The 22408-nt window shown below is 38.9% G+C and overlaps 1 protein-coding gene across 8 annotated transcripts in view; it reads right to left on the bottom strand.

The window, feature by feature from the left end:
• The window catches only part of NRXN1 (neurexin 1), a 541621-nt gene that overhangs the window by 280272 nt on the left and 238941 nt on the right, over window positions 1–22408 (bottom strand). The window lies entirely within an intron of this gene.

The raw sequence follows: 22408 nt of genomic DNA, 5'->3' as shown, positions 1-22408 counted from the left end.
AAAAGAACCAGTTCGGGGGTTGTCATCGGGCTAAACTTGGCCCGTCAGGTGTTTCCCCTCTGCCTCTGGGAGCACCGGCTCCCAGCAGCCGCCTAACAAAGAGTTACCTTTTATTTTTTTAATTATTTTATTATTTTTTCGCGGCACTACTCGTCTGCCCACTGTAGACTCGGCTAAATAATACAAAAAAACCCCACACGGTTTCTAGCCTGAAATAAGGTGGGTTTGGGTCTCAGCATCCCCAACCCTATCTGCAGGGCTGCGCCCGCACTGCCCCCCGGAGAGGGGCCCTCGCCCCAAAAGCAGAGGGATGGGCTGCTCCAGCTCCCTCCCCCTCCACACACACACAGAGCCGAGGGTGGGAGATGTCACTGCTTAAAACCGACGGCTTCAAAGGGAAAACGGTTTCCCCACTCGGCGGGTCCTAAGCCCTCGTAACCTCGGAGGCGCAGCCCTGCAGTACCGCACCCCAGGTACGGTGCAGGGGGAGGGCGACGACCGCACGATCCCGGCCCCCCGCTCCACTGCCCTCCCTCCTCTTCCTCTCCTCCCTCCCCCGTTTCCAGCCCGCCGTAGATCTTGTGCCATGCCTTCAGCAGCATGAGATCATGGGTGCGGGGTGCGGATGCGTGAAAGGGAGAGGGCGAGCGGTGGGTGTGAGAATGCCTTTTTTTTCCCCCTTCTTTATACATTTCGCGTTAATTTAAACGAAAACCACCGCAATTCGCTGAGGCGCTTTCGAATCCCAACGCGGCCGCGAAACAGAAGTCACAACCTTCACTCAGCTGCGTAGGCTTAGGAAAGAGGAGCTTTTCGCTCCGGGTCTGCTCAGCCCAACGCGGATCATCTCCCCCCACACACCTCCCATCGCGCATCCCCTTGCGGGATGCATCCCCGGAGAAGGGGGACTACCCCGCGCCCTGGTTATGGTCCTGTGGGCTGGGCTTTCCTAGACCACGCCGGGGAAAGGCAACTCCTGAGGATGTCACAGCAACTTCCTTCTCCAACCTGCCTCAAGAAGCCTCTCAAGGAAGTCACAAACCCCAATTTTCCAGACTATCAGCTTGCAACTGCCACACGCTGTCACCTCTTAGAACATAAAACACAATCAATTCTCTAAGTTTCAGAGTTAAGGAAAAATGAAAGAAATCTCAAAGAAACGTCAGCCTGTATTCACCAGATCTCCTAAAATTAAAGCCCCTGATGTACATTTCCTGTTCATGCACCTCAGAAGTGTGAGAAATCTTTTCCGTAAATACCACCACGTTTTCTATCAATCCAACTCAGGACACAAAGTATTTCAGTCAGTCACTGGAACTAGTTTCTCTGTAAACTGTTCAGATGCTGCTGCCGTTTTAGAAACAGGCAGTAGTTAACTGTTCTTAATGATTCTAGACATCCTACAGATGAGCAACTTAAAATTGTTATCACTCCTTTGAAACAGGAAGCCAGTATTGCCAACCGCCTGATGGTACAGTTGGCAACGCAGTTGTTGGGATACAGTGGCAGTTGGCAAGTCCTGTCTAGACAAAGTTCTGCTCCACTGTTTTCAGTCCTGCAATAGGAGCTGTTTCCTGCTTTCTTTTAGTCAGAGTACCCCCGTGGGTGCCGAAGAATGCACAGCTGGCTCCCCATTTCAGGTTTCCCACTAGCTATAACCTTGCAACCGAGGCTTTACACAGTTCCCTTCCAGCCTGGGCAGTTTGTCCTACTTGGGTTGATGACAGTGTGGATTGCCACCTGGAGTACTGCGTTTAGCTCTGGCAGCAACACCACAAGAGGGATATGGAGCTGTTGGAGTGAGTCCAGAGAAGGCCATGGAGATGCTGCAAGGGCTGGAGCACCTCTGCTATGGAGACAGGCTGAGAGAGCTGGCCTTGTTCAGCCTGGAGAAGAGAAGGGCTCAAGGAAGACCACAGGGCATCTCCCAGTGCCTAAAGGGGTGGACAAGAAACCTGGAGAGAGGCTTCTGACAAGGGCACATAGGGACTGGACAAGGGGGAATGGCTTTAAACTAACAGAGAGGAGATTGAGATTAGGCATTAGAAAGAAATTCTTCACTTTGAGGGTGCTGAGGCCCTGGCACAGGGTGCCCAGAGAAGCTGTGGCTGCCCCATCCCTGGCAGTGTTCAAGGCCAGGTTGGATGGGGCTTGGAGTAACCTGGTCTAGTGGAAGGTGTTCCTGCTGTGGCAGGGGGTTGGAACTGGATGAGCATTGAGGTTCCTTCCAATTCAAACTATTCTATGATTCCGTGATTCGGTAGAACTTTGTGTCAGCCTTCTCTGTGTTGTTGGATATGTTTGTAGCATGAGCACCTTATCTAAATTCTTGCTCCATCTGCCATCTACTGTATCAGGGAGGCCTTAGTGCTTAAATACCAAGGACAAATGAATAAAATGTTTAGGTACTTCAAAAGTGCTTCATTTAATATTTTACTGAAGATTAAAAGGGTGTTTAAGTGCTTGGCGTTATTAATGTGTACTATTTCTGCAGTGCACACACATCACTGCCACTAAAGTTTCGAGTTTAAATCTGTGTTTGGAGACTACTTCGAGAAGTTTTTTTCATCGGATGGATTATAATGGGTCATTTTTAGGTGTTACATTATTATGTTAAACACTACTTAGGGACTGTTAAATTCATGGGTTATTTTGCTGCTGCGTAGCCAAGCCAAGAGTTGAAGACACAAAGGCCAGTCTCCACAAAAAGCTATTTAGGCTATGTAAGTACCTGCTTAAAATGGGAATAGGATGACTCCTGCCTATGTAGGCATCCCTTTCCGGATCTGCAATGTGCTCAGCACCTGGTATGTACTAGCTCTAATTTTAATAACATTTGACATTTTCCTGGCTCTGCACTCTGAACCACAGTGACAAACAGGAGAGGACTATCTGAGTTTCAGAGAGGGGAAAGGTGATCTAATTCCATGCATGGGTGAGAAATGGGAAGAAGTAATCTGCAGAAAATAGCATTAAAAGGCTTAAAGTGGAAAGAATACCAGGAAGCTAAAAAGGAAGGTGAAGAAGCAAGTGTGTATGAAAGCAAGTGAAAGGCAGATGGGGACAAGGCGGCAAAAGAAGGAAATTCCAGGAAATAAAATCCTCTCTTGCTCAGTTTTTATGATAACAGCAAGCGCTTCTTTTCAATTTGAAGCAAATGTTGGTAGTCAGATACTTCTAGTCTTTTAATGTTTTATTTTAAAGGAGGTTGTAGAGATGTGGGTGTCTGTCTCTTCTCCCAGGTACCAAGCGATAGAGCATGAAGAGATGGCCGCAAGCTGTACCAGGGGAGGTTTAGACTGGATATTAAGAACAATTTACTCACCAAAAGGATTGTCAGGCATTGGAATAGACTGCCCAGGGAAGTGTTGGAATCACTATCCTTGGGGGTATTTAAAAGACATTGAGATGTGGTACTTTGGGACACAGTATAGTGGTGGACTTCACAGTGCTAGCTTAACAGTTGAACCTGGTGATCTTAAAGGTATTTTCCAACCTCAGTAATTCTATGATTCCATGATTCTATTTAAAAAGCTTAATTGGGTGTCTTGGTACCCAGTGTTAAGCTTTGTAATGAAAACTAAAAGTTAAAAGCATCAGCAAGCAAACATGGGACATCTAGTCTAGGTCATGCTTTGCCTGAAAAGGTTGGACCAGATGATCCTTGAGGTCCCTTCCAACCTGGAATTCTAGAATTCTGAAAACAAATGGCAAGCAGCATTTCTTATGTAGACTGCTTAATTTTTTTATCTCCTGCTGACATGTGAGTATGAATCTCTGTTAGCTGAGGAACCAGCTGAAGTTGAAATAATCTGTTTTGAATCCCCAAAGACACCAAACCATGTATTCCCCAAAACAATCAACATTGTGGCATCAGTATGTGAAGGTTCACTTGAAGGAAGAAGTGGTACAAAAGAGAGCAATAAACAAGTATTTGTGGAAACAAATAAATATCCCACTGCAGGCATAGCAAATAAAGTGTGAAAATAAAATACAGAGTTCACAGTGTAGCTTTTGTTATTTTGGAAGCTTAGCTCAGTGAAGTTAATGTTTTTTTAACACCATTTAACACCCCGTGCAGGTCACACTGGTAGTAAATGTGACTTTTAATCAAGTTATTTCCACCAAGTGAACTCTGTCAATACAAGCAAGTTCCTAAGTTTACAAGCAAGAATATCCTGAGTCGTAAACACACATCTTTCCCTGTCTTCTTCTATTGCCATTGTCCTATAACACCGAATGCCCCTAAAGAAGATTTATACAAACAGAAAAAGCACTTCCACGAGTATAATTTACATTATTCCTTGGATAAAATCAGATACTTTTTGCTGGGACAACCATATCTCTCTACACCCTGATTCTTGTCAATACAGCTGTATTAGCTAAGATGAACAACTTTGGTGACATCAGCAAACCTCAAGTGCAGACCATGCCTCAGGCTTGGGGAAGCTGTCAGTTAAATTCAGGGCTCTTTTAGGTTAAGTTCTGCCTTACGCAACCAGGCTTCTCTGGCCACCTCTGTTCTCCAGAGATGAAATCCTGTAATTAGTATTGCAACAGCCACTCTTAAACTCCTGAAGCTCAAATGCTATTCAGCAAACACAGATAGAAGAAAAATGCACACTTAAACACACTTCCTGTTCTTTTCTATTAGTTCTTCTCTGCTAGTGGGTATGGAATCTCACCTCATTTGAAAACCTGTTGTCATTTTGTGATTACAGTTAAGCAGGCCAGAATTTATGTTTATCCATCCTACAAACAGTGGTTTAGAGAAGAAAACATTCAAGCTAATGTTTCACTTACCACTATAAACTCTGACCTGTGCACAGGATCTCCCAATCCTAGAAGTGTCTGATTTTCAGACATTTCAACGTCTGGTAACACTGGAGGTGTTAATTTTCCTCTTTAAAACAGCAGAGGATGTTTCTTTCAGAAGCCAATGAATTACAAGATACTGAACCAAGGCCTGTTATCCATGTATAACTGTGACCAGTTTTGTGTCCTAACCCTATATAACTTAGGGCAGAAACCCTTTACTTTAGAAAGAAAGCCAGTGGCTGTGAACTACTCAGAAACTTGGAAGGTAAAAAATACAATTCTAACAGAGATAGATGGAGGTTTTGTGCAGTCAAAAACCACATAAATTCAAATTTTTGGTGATCATGGGAAAAAAAGTTTACAATGGAAATACTTCGGCTGCTTTCTCTGTAGTGCAGCTATTCTCTCTATAGGTATAGTTCAAAATAAAACCTCATACAGTTGCTAAATCTTTCTGTCCATAAATCTGTCCATTCAAATTGCCTTAAGTTTTCATAATAACTGTTTCTTGACTCTGCATGTACAAAGACAGAAACAATCTCTTCCTCTCTATCCCTTGCTGTCAAAAGCAAGCTGATACTCATTTTTTCATTTCACTGAAAACCAACACATAAGGCAGATCCTTTCAATTTAGAACAGAAGGAGTTGGTAGGAAAATATTTTCCAACAGGGAATTCTGACTCTGAAAGGAAGTTCCCTCTTAGTCTGAGATGGCCCTGGTGGGTCCATCATTCTTCAGGCACTTTGCCAAGTCCATCTACCGTTAGTTACATTAGCCCTGGTTTGACCTGCCTTGAGGAGGATGGATCATACTCCCCTGGGGGCTGTCTTCTGCTGGCTACCAGTGCTGCAATGCCACATTATTTCATATTTTCCTCCCTTTTTTTTTTTTTGTTTTGTTTATTTTTGGTCTAACTTTGCACAGAAGGTGCTAACACTTCTGGGTAGGTTCCCCTTTCGTTCCAATATAAAGCCATGGGAATTAAGGCCAAATCCACATGTATATATGTGGAGGCATTTAAGAGATTTGTAGTCCCGTATAAAGCAGGGCATGCTGTGCCCATGTTTGTTCTGGACTACTGCATGAGCAGCTAATTCTACGGGCAATTAGACTGCTGCAGAACCTGCACAAGTCTGATTCCTACCAGTGCTGCTGCAGGAATTGGCACTGCATTGCCGCAGAGAAGGCAGATCCCTGACTAGAGAGCTTCAATGATACTAATTTGAACTCCTCAGCAAATACTTCAGCTAAGGCCAAAAAAAAAAGAACCACAAAAATAGGTTGCAAATTAGTCATCAAGAAGTTTGATCAGTGATGGATGCCAATAACAGAACCCAGCATTGTGCTCCTTTGCATCCAGTAGAAGCATATGAAATACATGCTAAGGGTATTTTGTGATAAAGGCCTCCAAAAATAGGAAAAGTCTATGTATGGTGTTGTTTGCAGCTCTTGTTCTTGTTTACCATACATAATACCTGAGATATTAAATGCCATGTCAAGGCCAAGCTCATACTAGACTCGAAGTGCAATGGCCCTAAAATGGGGAAATTGAGTTTAAAGACCTTGCAAGGCAAACCTGATTGCCTTTTTTTTTTGTGGGAAGCCCTCTGATAGCCCCGAGAGCCCTAAATGGTATTTGTGAAGGGCTTAAAGTAAGTAATGGTCAGGAGTGCATTTTTTAGCAGGTTCTCCTGACAGGATTTCTAAGATGCCACTCATTATGATTCATGAACAACACCTCACTCCCTTCCCGGCCTTAGTGGAGAAGAGGATGGACAGTGGAGCTCCACCTCCTGCCTTCCCTCAGCACACTGGTCCCACAACATTATCAAAGAAGGCAAAGAAAGGGGTAAGGTCCAGCCTGTTACCATTCTGTCCACTCTCCTAGTTCAATACAGTGCTTTAGACTGCAGACAGCAGCAGTGTTAAAAGTCAGCTGCAGAAATAACTGAATTTAAAAAGCCAGAGTTGTAAGAAGACAGCATTAACTTTTGGTGTTCATAACTGTAAAATGTCCAAATATTTATTTAGCTTTAGACTTCTTTCCCCTTCTTTATTCCTCAGAAAAAGTGTCACCATTGTGCAGAAGCTGTATTTGTAGTGCCAAGCACACTCTGTATAGCTGAGTTATGAACCTCTGAACATGCAGATTTAAAATGGAAATGCTGATATAATCTTAAATGTTGTGGCACAAATACTGCCACTACAATAATCCTTGTAATCTAATATATTAGCCCTAGGGGGATGGAGGCTCAATTGCTGATCTTAGACAGCCTTTCTGAGGCTCAACTCAAACTGCATAATTATTCTCCATCCGTCAAGTTCTTTAAAATACATTTCAAACGCAGCATTGTACATTCCAAAATATTTGTTCTTCAGAGATTGATTTGGCTTTTTTTTTTCTTTTTCCTACTTTAAAGAGATCTATGACCTCAGAGGCATGTGAAAAATCATTAATCAAGTTTATATTGTGTAACACACTTTTGTGTGTGAAAGACTTACTTTTTTTCCCAGATTTCCTCAGTTATGTTGCCAAGGTGATTCCCCCAGAGAGCCATGAGTTTATCTTGACAGGTGTTAGTGAGATCTGCAGCGTCTCAGTGGAATTGCTACTGGTTGCTTTGAGGTACAGTAGAAGACATTAAGTCTGCAAACTAATGAACTTACCTTATTACGTTCTAAATAAAATAAACCACAGAGTAAGTTGGATTAAGCTACTAATGCCTTTCTAATGAAGCTTTTATTGGGCATATGGTGTGGTCTTGCCATCTTCTTCATACAGCTAGCACAAGCAAAAACTCCACATCAAACCTACATGTATCTCTCCTGTTACATCCTAGTATCAAAACCTCACTGTCACAATGATTTTCATATTGCTATTTTGCTAGCATAACCTTTGATTTTGATTTGCAAGGCTAAACAGATTAAAAAAAAAAAAAAACACAACATAAAAAGCAGTCAGATTTAAAAAAAAACAGGAGTCACCACTGATAGGAGAAGAGAAAAATACAACTTCTACTGCGGTTGCTAAGAGAAAAATATGAAACACTGCTGGTAATTTATAATTACTTCAAAATGCATCTGTGACCTGTCCTGACAATGTCAGGGAATCATTAACTAAATATTGTAACTTCTGAAGTTAAATAATCATTCCTTAGTCACAGTCCATTAGTGTTTTCCAGCCCTGAGCTGTAACACACTGTATTTCGGTAATGCATATTAGAAGCAATAAAACAATAGGTGCTTTTAACAAAAATGAATGAGTTATAAACAAGGTGAAACAAGATACCACCATGTTCAGCCAGCTATGCCTTTTGCTTTTAATTGTCATTTTCTTTTCTCTTTGTATGTGTACAAGACCAGAATACAAGAAAAAACACTCCTTAGCAACATTCCTCTTCTGGGAACACGCTGCCGAATTTAGGTATAAACCCATAACAGCATCTCAAAGAACAGCAATATCTCATACACTTCAGCGTTGATATGCTATTTCAAATCCTTAATTTCCCTTTTTCAGTTTCCCACCTAAAGTTTTGTTTTGCTTCCCTATCTGCAAATGCCCATTTGAGACAAAGAGATCTTTTCATAGCCAGGCTCTCCCCACCCTTTATTTATTTCAACAACAAATTAGCAGCCAAGTTTTTGTAGAGGATAAGAAGATAGATACAGTGAAAACAAGAGTGAGAACAGAGTTTTTCTTTCCTTCAGCACCAGCAGCCAGAAACAGTATGAAAGCAATGGATCATGAAGAAAAGCAATTTCCTACTTCAGGGATTAAGCAATGCCCTCTTTTGTAATGTTAAATGAAAGTTCTAGTTTGTTTTTTTTTTTTTTAAGTCATACTGATTTCTTTCCCCAATTTAAATAAATACTCACTAGAGAAGCTCCAGCAGTCCCAAACACATCACTTCCTACTCAATCAATAACACAGATAAAACCCTTTATGTTGTACTTCTTTGAGCAGGCTTATTGATAGGGCAAGGAAAATAAAGCTCCTACAGAAGCCAAAGATAATTAACAAGTGCAAGTGTCTGGTGATACATGGGTTCTGTTCTTCTCCTAAGGGCAAATATAGGGGATTCTAATACAGACAATATACAGACTTTCGTTGAAGCATTCAAATGAAGACATCTACCTACATTTTGCTGTCACTGTGCACATGTCTCATTCAGTAACACTGTAAAATTAAACACTTCTGCAATGATACATGGCTAGGCTATCAGGTGATGCGCCATACCCTCATCTAAAACATTATCCTACACTGCCTTCCCTTTGGTAGAATGGAAAAGATGGAAGTTCTACAGCTGCCTCTGCCACAGCTTTTCAAGTGCAACCTCAGACAAATCACTACAAACCATTAGTCCCTTAATAGCTAATTGACAAGCTAGGTCAATGTTATCAGTCACAAGGATAAAGATGATCTGCATGAGTAAGGCTTCGTAACATTACACCCTTCACAAGGAAGGTTTCAGAGGCTTTCATCTTCAAGCACTATTAAACAGTGCATTGCAGGATTAAGTCTTCTATACTTACAAGTCTGTATCTATAAAGCTCTACCAAGAACATTGTTAAATACTGCGTTTAAATATATACTTATATATATTTTAAGGCACTTTGAGATCACTTCATGGTAAATGCCAGTGTTTATAATAATTACAGCTGTATGGGCCTTCCTTAGTTTTTATACATTGAAAAATGGGAATCCTATAAATATCTCATTAATGGGACAACTTGTATGGGAAAGCATTATCACTGTAAAGACAGTTTGACAGAAAAAGCTCGTTCTCCTTAGCATATGTGCAAATAATAGCTGCAACTACTAAGAGATTGGAAACAGAAAATAATTTAATTTGTACCTGCATTTTGGTTTTTAAGGAATTAAATAGAAGTTATTCCTAGCTAAGACGAGGCATCTGCTACATAATTAAAATTAACAGTCACAACCAACTGATTTTTTAACAAACAGGCTGTAACAGGAAGCAAAATGCAAGATTTCTTAGCTGCGACTTGATGGTTCTATCAAAACCTGCCTAATTTTACCTGTTTATTTCAGTGCACGATAAAAGATGTACTCAGAAGAAAAAATACACGATGCATGCACATTTAAAGGCTTAGAAAGCTAGAGGCTTTCTTTTAACACCCTTGGATCTAATTTTGTTTCTAACGAGTAAAATGAGAAGAATGGGGCCCTAAAAAGGATGATGGTCTGAAGCTGCTCTTTCAGTTTTTGCACATGCTAAACCCCTCATAAATTCCAACACAAAAATATGGGTGCACTACTGGCCAGCTGTGGTTACACAGTTCACCATTACTGCCCAGAAAAGATTAGGGTTTTCCTGAGGAAGTTTTCAAAACCCACCATATTGAACCACACAAGCCTGTAAGAGCTCTTCCACATTTAACAGGATGTCAGCTCCTGGAGCTGTTTTCCCTTTGATGCACGCAAAGTACTGCCAGTAATGTTAATCAGAATTATGCCACGCACTGGAGGAAGACAATCACATAAATGAATTATCACAGCTTCTGCATAGCCCTGCCTCCTGCAGAACTGTTGTGTTGTTAGCGGAGCTGGGACTGTATATGCTACTGACTTGTGGCTGCTTTGTTTAAAAAAAGCTCAGTACTAGTGTAGTCCTTCTCATCCAGATATATCAAAGCACTTTATAAAGCACTGACAGCAGTGGAGCTGAGAAAAAACTTAAGAGTGAAACTTTTCTTCTTTCCATTTGGGAACATGAAAAGCTCTTGGATTATTTATAGTGAAATATAAAGGAAACACATAATGAAAATTTAAAGAATCACATTTTTAAAAGTTATTTCATTTTGAAAATGATGTTCCTTTTCATCATTTTTTTTTTGTAGCCTTGGTTTAAAAAAACCGAAATGCCTTTTCTTTGTCCCTGTTTTTTAGTTAGGACTGAACAAGTGTTCTCTCAAATACTTCCTTTTCAGAACTGCCTTTAAACCTAAAATTAATTAATTCTTACAGCCGGAATCAGTGCACTTTACTCAATAAAATTCCTTCTCTAAGTAATGCCCTGGAAACCTTCACCTTGTTTTCATTCAATTCCTGTTCAAGGAACACAAAAGTACTAAAGGAAGATTAAATATTATGATATAAATTTACAGTACTTGGTACTAAGAACCTCTATTTCCATTTACTTTGCTTCTGTAAGCCAGCTTTAATGAAAACATAATTGTTCTAACCTAAATATTAGTCACTGCTGCCAGACTTAAAATATTAGCGATGAAGCTCGGTGAGAGATGCGGGCAGACCACCTGCGTCAGGTCAAGTGGTAAGTCACATAACACAAAACCTGGGGCCAGGATCCCTGTTTCTTACCTTCCCATTGTAGCAGAAAGCAGTATTTGCACTTGTACGGGACAATGAGCAGCCCTCCCATTTCTAAGAGGGAACTTCTACACCAGAATTACAATCACAGAAAAGGTTGATGAATTACAGCATAAGCTCGTTTTGCCACATACCTTCCAGTTGTATGTTTTCAGCCAACATCCCATTGACTCGAATAGAATTTACACAAGCTAAAAAACCTGAAATGCTACCTTAGTGGTAGCACATTCCAACAAAATCTGTATGAGCTATAAATTAGTAGAAACCATTTTTAATTCACACCCACTTCACAAAACTGATCAAGTTATCATTAATGCAAAAAGAGATTTAGAGCAATGTTAATTCCATTAAATTAAATATCCTTTAGATACAGAATCACAGAATCATAGATATAGACATACAGTATATCCCATAAGTGCATTTGTTTCTTATGAAATTCCTCTAGAACACTGGATCTATATACAATATAATATAATTATCTTTAACTGCCAAAGAGATACTGAACTGTAAAGGGGAAAATAGCTTACAACCTTAAAGATTTCTAAAGTAACTTCACTAGTCAAGATGAGGTTCAATTATACAACTCAGTACATGAAAAAGTTTTTTAGTCTAGAAAATATATCATTGTTTGCAGTTCTTTCATTTTTTTTTTTCATCAAAGGAGATTTATAACGTGTAAGCAATACAGTAAAGGCTTTCTTCCATTAAAGCAGCTCAGAAATAAGCAGATTCACAAGATTAGTTTTCCAGAAGGGAAATTTTAATTATGCATTTGAAGAAGTTTGCTTTTTCCTTTCCAGTAGTGCTACAGGAAAATGCTGGTTGTAAATATAACTAGCAGCAGGGAATCCCTGCGTCACTGCTCAGTACAGACCCAGGTGGTAAACACCACTTCACGCTTTGTTAATTCATTTAGAATCTCTGATTTAGTATCTTCATATGAAAAAGCACAACTTACTGTACCAATGAGGGTTTTGGCCACAGTGACGAAATCAGCACATATTTCATCAATGTTTAGCCATAGCATAAACCTCATTAGGATATTTTCAGACCTAGGTGACTATAAACACAAGGACTGAGAAAATCCAGAGCACGAACACAAACCTGGCCATAAATCCTCAATGCATGATTTCTCTCCTGATAACAGAGGGTACTACATTTCCAGTGGTTAGTGAATGGAATGAATCAAGCACTCTAAAATAAGTAAACATTGATCACTGATATCTTCTTGTGGTAAACAGCAAATGTATTTTTCCTCAAGACAAAGACTTCTTCCGCATCTTTTTAGCTGATCAATCTTCAATAAACATAGATCATATTTATCTAATAGATAGGTGGAAGGGTAAAATGATCAATAGCTCTCCTTAGCTGCCTAGTTTTAGTGTGAGCCTGATGCCTGAACGTGGCTCAGGGTGACACCATGAGTCAGCATCTGTTCACAGCATATTGGAGTGTACAAACACAAGCATAGCCTGCAAAAGTATGAAGTAATGCTTCCTTTCAGCTCAGTACTAATAAAGCCTCAGCAGGAATACCTGGTACAAATTTGGACATTACACTCCCAGAAGATGTGAGCCAACTGAGAGAAATATGAGGAGAGCAACACGACCAGAGTCTAGAGAACATGAGCTGCAATAAAGCTTGAAAGAATTAGGCTACAGAGGAGACAACTGAGATGGAACATGATAATAGCCTTCAAATACATGAAAGGCTGTTTCAAAAGAATAAGGAAATAACCTGTTCTCAATAACAATGATGGATAGGACAAAAAGAAGTGTGCTAAATTGCAGCAATTAAGATTCAGAGTAGATATTATGAAAACTTTCTCAACAGTAAGGATAGGGAAATGCTGTGAAAGATCACCAAGAAGATGGTGGAGTCTCTGCTGTTAAGAATTATTTCAGAACAGCGTGGACACGAGTCTTTCTAGAACTACTCAAATGTAAGTGATTATCTTTTCAGGAGCTGGATGATGTCCTTCAGTCCCTTTAATTTTCATATTTCTATGAATAGGATTCCTGCATGCAATCACTTGTGCTGGAAATTGTTAAACTGCAGGAATGAAAATATTCTCCTCTAGGCTTCCCCTTGCCCGGAGATGGTGCCGAAATAAGTAGGAGTAAACTTCTTATCTAAAATCTCTTTCGCCCCATATGTGATGTTACTAGAAATGCCAAATCTATTTGCCTGTTTGAAGCATTTCTTAGAAAACAAAGATAAGAATAAGCCACCTTATCTAGGCCAAGAGCAAACAAATAAATAAGAAAGCAAGTATCACTTCACCTTAAATTCTTCTTCTAGATCACAAAACAAAACAACCCCAAATGAACTGAAGAAAGAAGAAAATCCGTCAAGCACAAAGATTTTGGATGAGTAGAAAAGAACTTGCATCATTCACTTTTGGATTTAGAAGAACAGCCTGTGATACATGAACTTCTAGCTGACATACACACATCCATCTATCTATATGTGTGTCTGTGTATTTGCCAGCTTTTAACACTGACAAAAATTGCCCTGATTAGACCTTATTTCCTAAGGCTGGACCACATTATCTACCTGTAACACATATGGGATCCAAACATTGCCAAGCTCCTAGACTCAGTGTGCTCAACAATATATTCATTAAATTGTCCATTCTCATCGGATTTAACCTTCAATCTTTCTATTTAAGAAAACTGCCAGTTTCAAATCTTCTTAATTCTCTATTGAATCATAGTATTTTATTGAACAATACTCTCAACATCATGCTCTAAATGATTTTTTTCTCTATAGTTTACCCCTGATAGTTCAGATAGATGGATACCGTGGTGTCCTATTTGAATACGTACTAAATGAAGAAACACCCAGTGAACAGATTTGACAACTGTGCATAAAACTTTCAAAAGTGAACTGAAACATGACTGAAAGGAACTTAGCTTTAATATTTCAAATTAAAGCTTGAGTAAAATTTACTTGCAAGAGCTGTGAGGGAGAAAACTGCAGTCTCAACACAGGAGAAGGTGTTACAGTCTATTGTTACTGAGGATAGGAAGGAAGAGAAATTCCCTGTTCCTTCCTCAAGTTCTCTGTAAATCTCCATCTGTTACACCCCTGACAAGTCTCCCAACATCTGTAATTTCTTCTTTCTTTCCCTGGTAAGTTGCACTGATGTGAAGAGTGTGAGACCACGTCCAGAGCAAGTTCCTGCTGCTTAACCTCCCTCTTTGGAGAAGATTGCCTTTTTGCTAGCATGGAAAGTATCTTGTAGTTTGTCCCTCATTTATTAAATTCATTAGAGATCATCATGACTATTGAATTTCTTTGCAGCAGGACACTCTCTTGTCAGTAATTCCCTGCCCACTGTTCTTCAAAGAAATTGTTTCCTTTGATCCATATTATAACTGAATCCCCACAACGTAAAAATAAATCTGTTGCAGCTCCCTCATCCACTGCTTTTCCATTCAAAAAGAGTAACTTCAAAATACAGTTCTCAAGTATGACAGTCTTTTCTGACACCTTTTGCATTATCTTCCTGCTTCACAGTACTTTTCTACAACTTTCTAAATACAGATTTAAAAGCAATTAATCTCAGTTTATGGTTCTGTTCCAGGTTCTTCAGCAGGGTAGTACATCAAGAAAATATAAAGCATCTAAATAATACAAGAATTGTGATGAAAAAAGTGAAGACAGTTGGATAATAATAAACCTCATTATGATCTAATCAAATTCACAGCCGCAATGCCATACCCATCATATTCAAAAACCACATCACAAGAGGAATGTGAAAACCCTATCCAATAGGATGCCATCACAGGGTCTAGGAAATACTGGAGGGGTATTGAAGGGATGTGTAGAAAGTAGAACCAGAGAATAAAAGCAGTACACAAGGATTCAGAAACAGAAATCTGTAATATAATGCAAAATAAAAGCTAGAAACATTTTTCTTACCAGATTGTAATTCTACCAATGGACTCAACTGACTGCAGAATACATGATAGCAAATCTGGTAGCTCACAATTATTTATTCTCTTAATACACTTATGACATAGATGTTTAAATATAGTGCTAGTTTTCTTTAAAAGTGAAGCTTTCCCCATTGTATTTCAGGAAAGCTTCAGGACTGAAAAGGAATACATTTCAAATGGAGAGATCAAAGTTATCTTGTTCCAGCCAAGAGCACACAAAGTTAAAGACATTACTTTATTCTAGATGTGTTCTGACCCTGGCTCCTTACACATGGAAGGCTGACTTTTTGCCAAGATGTATGAAAAAGTTTACAGTTTCATTGATTCGTAACTGTCCAATTATGTATAATCTTTGCTCCTGAACAAGGACAATTTTTATACCATTTTCCTTCTGGTTTCCAACCAGTCAAGCATCACTTGTTTCAACAGAGTATCATTATGGGTTGCTTTTCTCTCCAAATACAGTTTCCAGAAGATCACATTTTAAATAATAATAATAAAATAAAAAAAACAACACAAAACCTAACAAACCCTCCAAAATAACAACACATGCTTATCCTTCTATCAAAAAAAGGCTTCTCTGCCTTCCTGAGAATTCATCTAGCCTGCATGGTGAACACTGGCTGCTGGGCAGATCACAATGGTTATAAAACAAAGCATGGGGAAATGAACCGAGAAGGACTAAGAGTGTGAGTTGTGGGTGTGTGTTTATGTACTCGCATGCGTGTGAGAGAGACAAAAAAGGAAAAGACTCTAAATTTGGGGTTCTCTATCATTTGCTACATTTCAGAGGTTCTCAGCAGTCCCCAAACTGCTGCTCATATGCTTTCCTGATTAAGGCAATAAATATTGAACGAATTTCATATGCATTAGTAGTTTACTAAATGAAAAAAAAAAAAAAAAAAAGCCAGCCATTTTTATAAAGACTTGTAAGCTAAATAATAATGGAAGACTTACGATCATCTCCTTTACTAAATCCATACTTTACTGCAGCTTTCTGAAACACCTATAATACTTCATAAGCATCCAGAGCTACTACTGCATGATTACCACTATGAAGTTGTATTTTCAGAACAGTCCATGAGCAATGTCTTTTTCTTTTTTTTTGTGTTAGAATGCTTTACAGGTAATAATGTTGGGAGCAGATTTGAACTGCTGACAGGAGTTGTAACTGCATCAATCTGTTTCTCCCCTTCACTCTCTGTTTTTAAGGTTTCCTAAGCTTTGATTTTGGAAACTTCTCAGTCATTTACAACATGAAGTAGTATAAGTCACACAATTATTCCATCTACTGATACAATTCCATAATCCTCCATGGAGAACGACATGTATACTTTTGTAACATATGGTCCCTAAATTACATCTTTATGTTCTTCAGTGACATAATATTAACTTGAATTTTAAGTAGTTTTAAGTATTTCCTATTGTTATGCTGCTTTTTGCCATGCAAACCCCAATTAATAAACTTATCCTAAAAGTGAAAATATTATCCCCATTTTCAGATAGGTGCAAATGCAGTCTAAATTAAATGAGGGTAATAGAAGTTAGTATTTCCAGATCACAAGATTAAGAAAAGGAGCTCAAGTCACAGCTACAGTAAGAACTTGAGTAATTAAGACTAAAATATACATAAAACAGATGTTCAACTGATGCAAGTCAACATACACACACTGATTTCAACACAGCAGTAAGTTTATAACTGAGGACCCACTGGTTGTTAACAAAGTACAAGCATAAAGGCCATTTTGGTAAGTATTAAGTATGCGTGTTAATGCAGGAAACAGAATCTCTGCATTCTACTTAAAACAGACACACTGTCTTTCTGCAGAAAGGCAAATGCAGAAAAAAAAATAAGAGAAATGCTCACCCTAATCTAGTTTTATCTAATGCTAATACCATGCAGATAACAACCCAAAGAGAAAGGTTCTTCTGGCTTTCAAGACTAATACAATGTCACTTGAATTGAAAGACAGACAGTCATGCCATGACAAAATACCCACCTACTTGTAAAACAAGATAAACTGAGCTGTACTTCAACAGGTCGGAAGCAGCATGACCAGGCTTTCAGCAACAATCTTTCGAAGTTTCTCTTCCTCCAAGTATGGAAACACATACAAGGACACTCAGGAAGAAGTCTTAAAGGCGTGGTGTTTCCACTGAGGTCTATGGACTCAACTTCCCTGGCCACAGTAACCAAGGTGCGGGCAGGACTGGTGCACCCCAAAGATTAAAGATGTCATCCTAAGAGAGAGATGATCTGATCCACAGATGATGAGAATGCTGCCAAGTTCACTACTTGGATGCAATCTGAATTAGAGGGATTCCCACCATTATTCACACAGTGGTGTTGTTTTTAAGGTTCTTATTTTTATGTTCAGTGCCCTAAGTAAGTTTCACTTTGACCATACATTTAAATTAAGTCTGAAAATACAGTGGTGTGAAATGCATCTAGAATAGACAAGAATCACAGAATGGTTTGGGTTGGAAAGGACCTAAAAGATCACCTGGTTCCAAACCACCAGCCTTGGGCATCCTAGTCTTAGCCAAAACAACAGGAAAGCAGTCTACTTTTCATTTAGAAATGAGAAATAAACCCAAGTTGTTTGACAGGTTTAGAAATCATAGCAAACCATTTGGGGACTATAGCCTGAAATTCACACTTGAACATGAATCCCCATCACAAGGCAAGTGACCTGGCCTTACAGATTGTGTTAAAAACCTTTCTAATAGACACATACGATATTTTATTATCACAGAGCAATCTGATGCGAGCAATAAATCATTGTAGGCTATTAAGAAGCCAATGGTAAGTCCAGTGCTAACGTAGTCATGATCACAAATTCATTAACTTGGTTTATGTTCCATAAAGCTTTTGCTGCTGAATTCAGCAGTGTCATGCTATTAGCAAAGCCATGCTCTTCTCTCCTGCCTCATGAATACAAGGTATTTGGAATAAGTTCTGAAGGATTGCACAGGGAACAAAAATAACTATCAACGTCTGCTTTCCACCACCTCCATGCGCTAGCAGTTTGTGGATGCAAGATGGAAGCATGCCAGCCAGTAAAGAGGGAGAAGAAACTCTGCAGCACTTTTCAGCCAGGTTTTGGGGGAAGAGATATTGATGGGCATTCCCATCTGATGTCTCTCTGTGGTTTGCTCAACTTTTGAGTAGAGATGATTCGGGCTGAAGTTGCCATTTGAAGCTTAGTAGGTCTGACCATCTTTTAAGAACATCTGCACTCAAAAATCATGCTCCTGATTCATCCCATTAGGCCACTGTCAGAAATGTTTTTCTTGTGATGGTCTACATTTGTCAAGTAAGATGGGCTCATTTGCCATACAGTGCCTTTCTTGTACACACTCTAATTGTCATACACACCCAGTGACACTAGCACTGATGAAAACTATGCTAGCAAACGTGCATACAGAATTAAACTGGAATGTGGTCCATACTGGTGAGCATTAGCACTGGCATCTTGGGTACTCCACTCCAAAGTGAAGCAGAGAAAAAGATCTTCCTTCCCCTCTCCTTAATTACCTTTTTGTAAGCAAATGCAGCATACATTGCAAAAAACAAAAAAAGCAAAACTGAAAGTGAGGTTCACCTGTAATTCAGTTAGTGATGCTGAAGGCTAAAATTATACAAACAGCATGAACAAATAATAAACAACAGCTCTCTTTAAAGGGCATATATTATTTCTTTTTCTAATGGCATTTTTCAAAGCAGTCCTGTTGATTTTCATGGTATTTTAAAATCTTCAAATAATTGCAAACCAACCAAAACCATTATGAATTCCAAGGAGTGTTTGAATAAAGGAATCAGTAAGTGTGTATTGTAATATATTTTATCAAATATCAACTGTGAACAATAAATCTCAAACAAATCATGCTAGTGAGGGAATTATGATGAATATAGACAAAGAAAAATATGAAACAGTTAATAATTTCTTATATCTGTGTTTGTTTTAAAAAGTAATATGGAAGTATTGCTCTTGCTTTCCACACCCTCCAACTCAGATACATACAAACTAATTGTAACCAGTCACTTCAGGGAGATGTTCCTGAATAGATCACTCTGGAAAACTTGGCAGACAATGGATACAAAGGCAAGTGCCTAAAAAGCCAAAACAATGGGTCAAGTCTAATCTTCACTTATGTGAATTAGGGTTTCAAGATGGAGTGTGAGTTGTTTTACAGAAACAATAAAAGCTGCATCACTTGTGTTGAAAGGAAAATATACTGAGGAATACTTTTCTCTGTCTACACTACAAGATAACAAAACACACATTGCACCATTTGATTCAGGCTGTGTCAGAGGTGAAATGCAAAGGCATCCTTTTATCAGCTAACCAACCTGTAATAACCTTGAGAGGAATTACTTGAAAGAAGATGATGGCTGCTGCATCGACCTTCTATTACACTTTCTCCCCAGGCAGATGCTTAGGTATTATTAAGTCCTGGTTGACTAAGTAAGTACCCCACTACCAGGCTAGCACTGAGTACCCTGACCACCCATGAGAAAGACTATCGTGAACTATCTCTTAGCTGAAGAAACCACCTTTGCATTTTGCCAGATGGAAGTTAGGGCTATTTTCTGTCACTGCAAAGAGAACTGAATAAATAATTGATTTCCTGCCTTTTTTTTTTCCAGACTCAAAAGAAACAGTCATTGGGGTTTATCTGAAACAATTTTTCCTAGCCAAATCAAAACAATCAGTATTTTACGATTTTAGGTTTTGTTGTACTTTCAAGGTTTTAAAAACACCGTTTTAAAATTAAGGTTTTTAAAAGCTGTGATTTAAAAAATAAGTATTACATTATTTCAGCTGATGTTATTTAAACTCATTTACACACACTAATAAATTATTTCAGCTGGGAGGAACTCTTAACCCCTCTCTTCATCTAAGTATTTGGGAGCAGTAGGTGTAGGTTCTAGACTTCACTTGGCCACTGGATTTCTGCAAGGTAGGTTGGGCCATTGATGGTTCATATTTGCTTGTGAACATTTGTTCCTTTATTGTCTTTGATGATATAACCATCCACACTAATTTGGGATATAATTGTAGGTAAGCATGGTGTTTGGCCATCTGCTGCAGTATCTATAAAAAGATTTGTTCTTGTATAAGACATTTAAATTCCAATCAATGGAATTAAAGAACTAAGAACATGCCTGTAAAGGAATTTCTATGGGGTTAAAACATGTTCTTTTTTTCACATAAACAGACCCACTATTTTGAAAGTAGCTTGCATACAATATATTGCATATTTTGTGGTTGTTGCACAATATATGCAATATTGCAGTGTGAGACATTGCTCTCCTCCTCTCCCCTTGCTTTGTATGTTCCTATCAAATTTTATTACTTTTTCTCTCTTTGCTTAGATATATCCTAATGATGATGTTGCATATCTCACAATGCAAAACAGTGGTGACTGTAAGTTCAGAATAAAGAAATAGGTAAGTAAGATGGGCTGTAAAACAATGAAATAAACCAAAACCAAGCAAACAAATAAACCACACCACCCTTACTGCTTTTGATTATACTGCTGTAAACAAAACCAGAAAATTACTAAGGGAGTAAAGAGAAAAGATCAAAGCAAGAAGATAATTGTATTATTCTTCTGCATAAAAATAGTACTAGTCAACACACACTGTGGATAAATCCTCCCACAATTAAGCACTAAAACACTACAGGAAGCAAAGGCACCAAGAATCATATCACTAAAACTTTAGAAAACATGAGCATTTTTATCATTTCATGCCATTATTCACATTAACCACTGTGGAGTTTCCTTTGTGTTCATGAAGGATATAGCCCGAATGTACCTGGAAAAGGTTTATTAAGCTTACATCAGACACTGTTGTAAAATACCTGCACTGATTCCATTCAAGCACAGATCTATGCTAGTCACCACCAACCTCTTTTTGTGTTGAGTTTATTTTTAATATTAGGTAGTGTTGGGTTTTTTTTTAATAAGGGTTCCTTAACTGTAATATCCAAAGTTGAAAGAACTAGTAATTAAGTATCTCATCTCAGCACGTGAGCTGGTACTTTCCCTTTTCTGCTTTTCATTAGAATCATCTTTCAGTAGTAACTTGGAATAAGGCAATGGCAGAAAGTTTGAAAGCATATGACAGTAGTAAAAAAGACTGCAGATACAAGCACAGAAACACAGCAAAGCCCATGACATCCCAGAATACATCAGAAAGCCTTCAGGATAGGCTAGAGAATTAGAATGGATTAATGCAAAGTGCACTGAAGGGATCTGAAACCATGTCTATTCAGATAGCTTAATTTGCTTTTCAAGTCTAAAATATTCCTTGACATACCTTGAGTTTGCCTATAGAAGTATCTTGTGTAATTAAGACCTGAGTTCCAGAGCCTGAGCTTTGGTTTCCTGGGGATATTGGGTAAGTGCCTAAGACCGAAGCTTAGTGCTCCCCGTGGAGCTGACTGCAAAATACTAGGATTCGAGCTCTGAGCAGAAGTAGCTACTGATCAGAAAGTATTGGTGTGAAACTCTGTAACTCTATCCCAGAATCATAAAATAATTTGGGTTGGAAGGGACCTTCAAAGCACATCTAGTCCAACCCCCTGCAATGAGCAGGGACATCTTCAACTAGATCACATTACTCAGAACCACATCCAGCCTGGCCTTGAATGTTCCCAGGGATGGGGCTCCACCATCTCTCTGGGCAACCTGTGCCAGGGTTTTACCACCCTCGTTGTAAAAAACTTTTTCCTGACGTAGAACTTATTAACTTATCTAGAAATCAAACTTATCATAACAAAACCCCAAACCCAAAACACAACCACCAATAACAACTTATCATCCATTCCCTTGGCAATCCTGATCAATCTACTAGTTCTCCAGACTAGAGGCATTCACATACCATAGCAATTCTCTTAATTCTTTGTTCTGTCTCTTGGAAACTGTTTTCTCCATATCTATCTCTACAAACTTAAAACCGTAAAGACTTTGTTTCCTCTAAAAAAAAGAAAAGTCTTACTCTGAAGACTACCACTAATTTGCAACCATTTGCCTAACCCTAGCATATAAATCTGCTAAGAGTTACTAGAGGAACTGGATGCTGCTCACATATTCCTCTCAGTGTTGGTGACATTCTTCTCTCTGACAGTACACAGCAAGTGACAGTGAAGAACTCAATATAAAAATAAGGCATGTAGCAAGGCTGAGGAAGAACAGTGCATTTTTATAAGTACAGTAGAAATGTAAAATAATCATCAGACTCATTGCTTGAAAGGATTAGAAAGCTGGTGGAGTGTAATGATA

This window comes from Lathamus discolor, chromosome 5 (genome assembly GCF_037157495.1).
Source record: "Lathamus discolor isolate bLatDis1 chromosome 5, bLatDis1.hap1, whole genome shotgun sequence".
NCBI classification, from domain to species: domain Eukaryota; kingdom Metazoa; phylum Chordata; class Aves; order Psittaciformes; family Psittacidae; genus Lathamus; species Lathamus discolor.
Note: the sequence above shows the minus strand (reverse complement) of the source record. Positions and strands in the feature narration are given on the sequence as shown.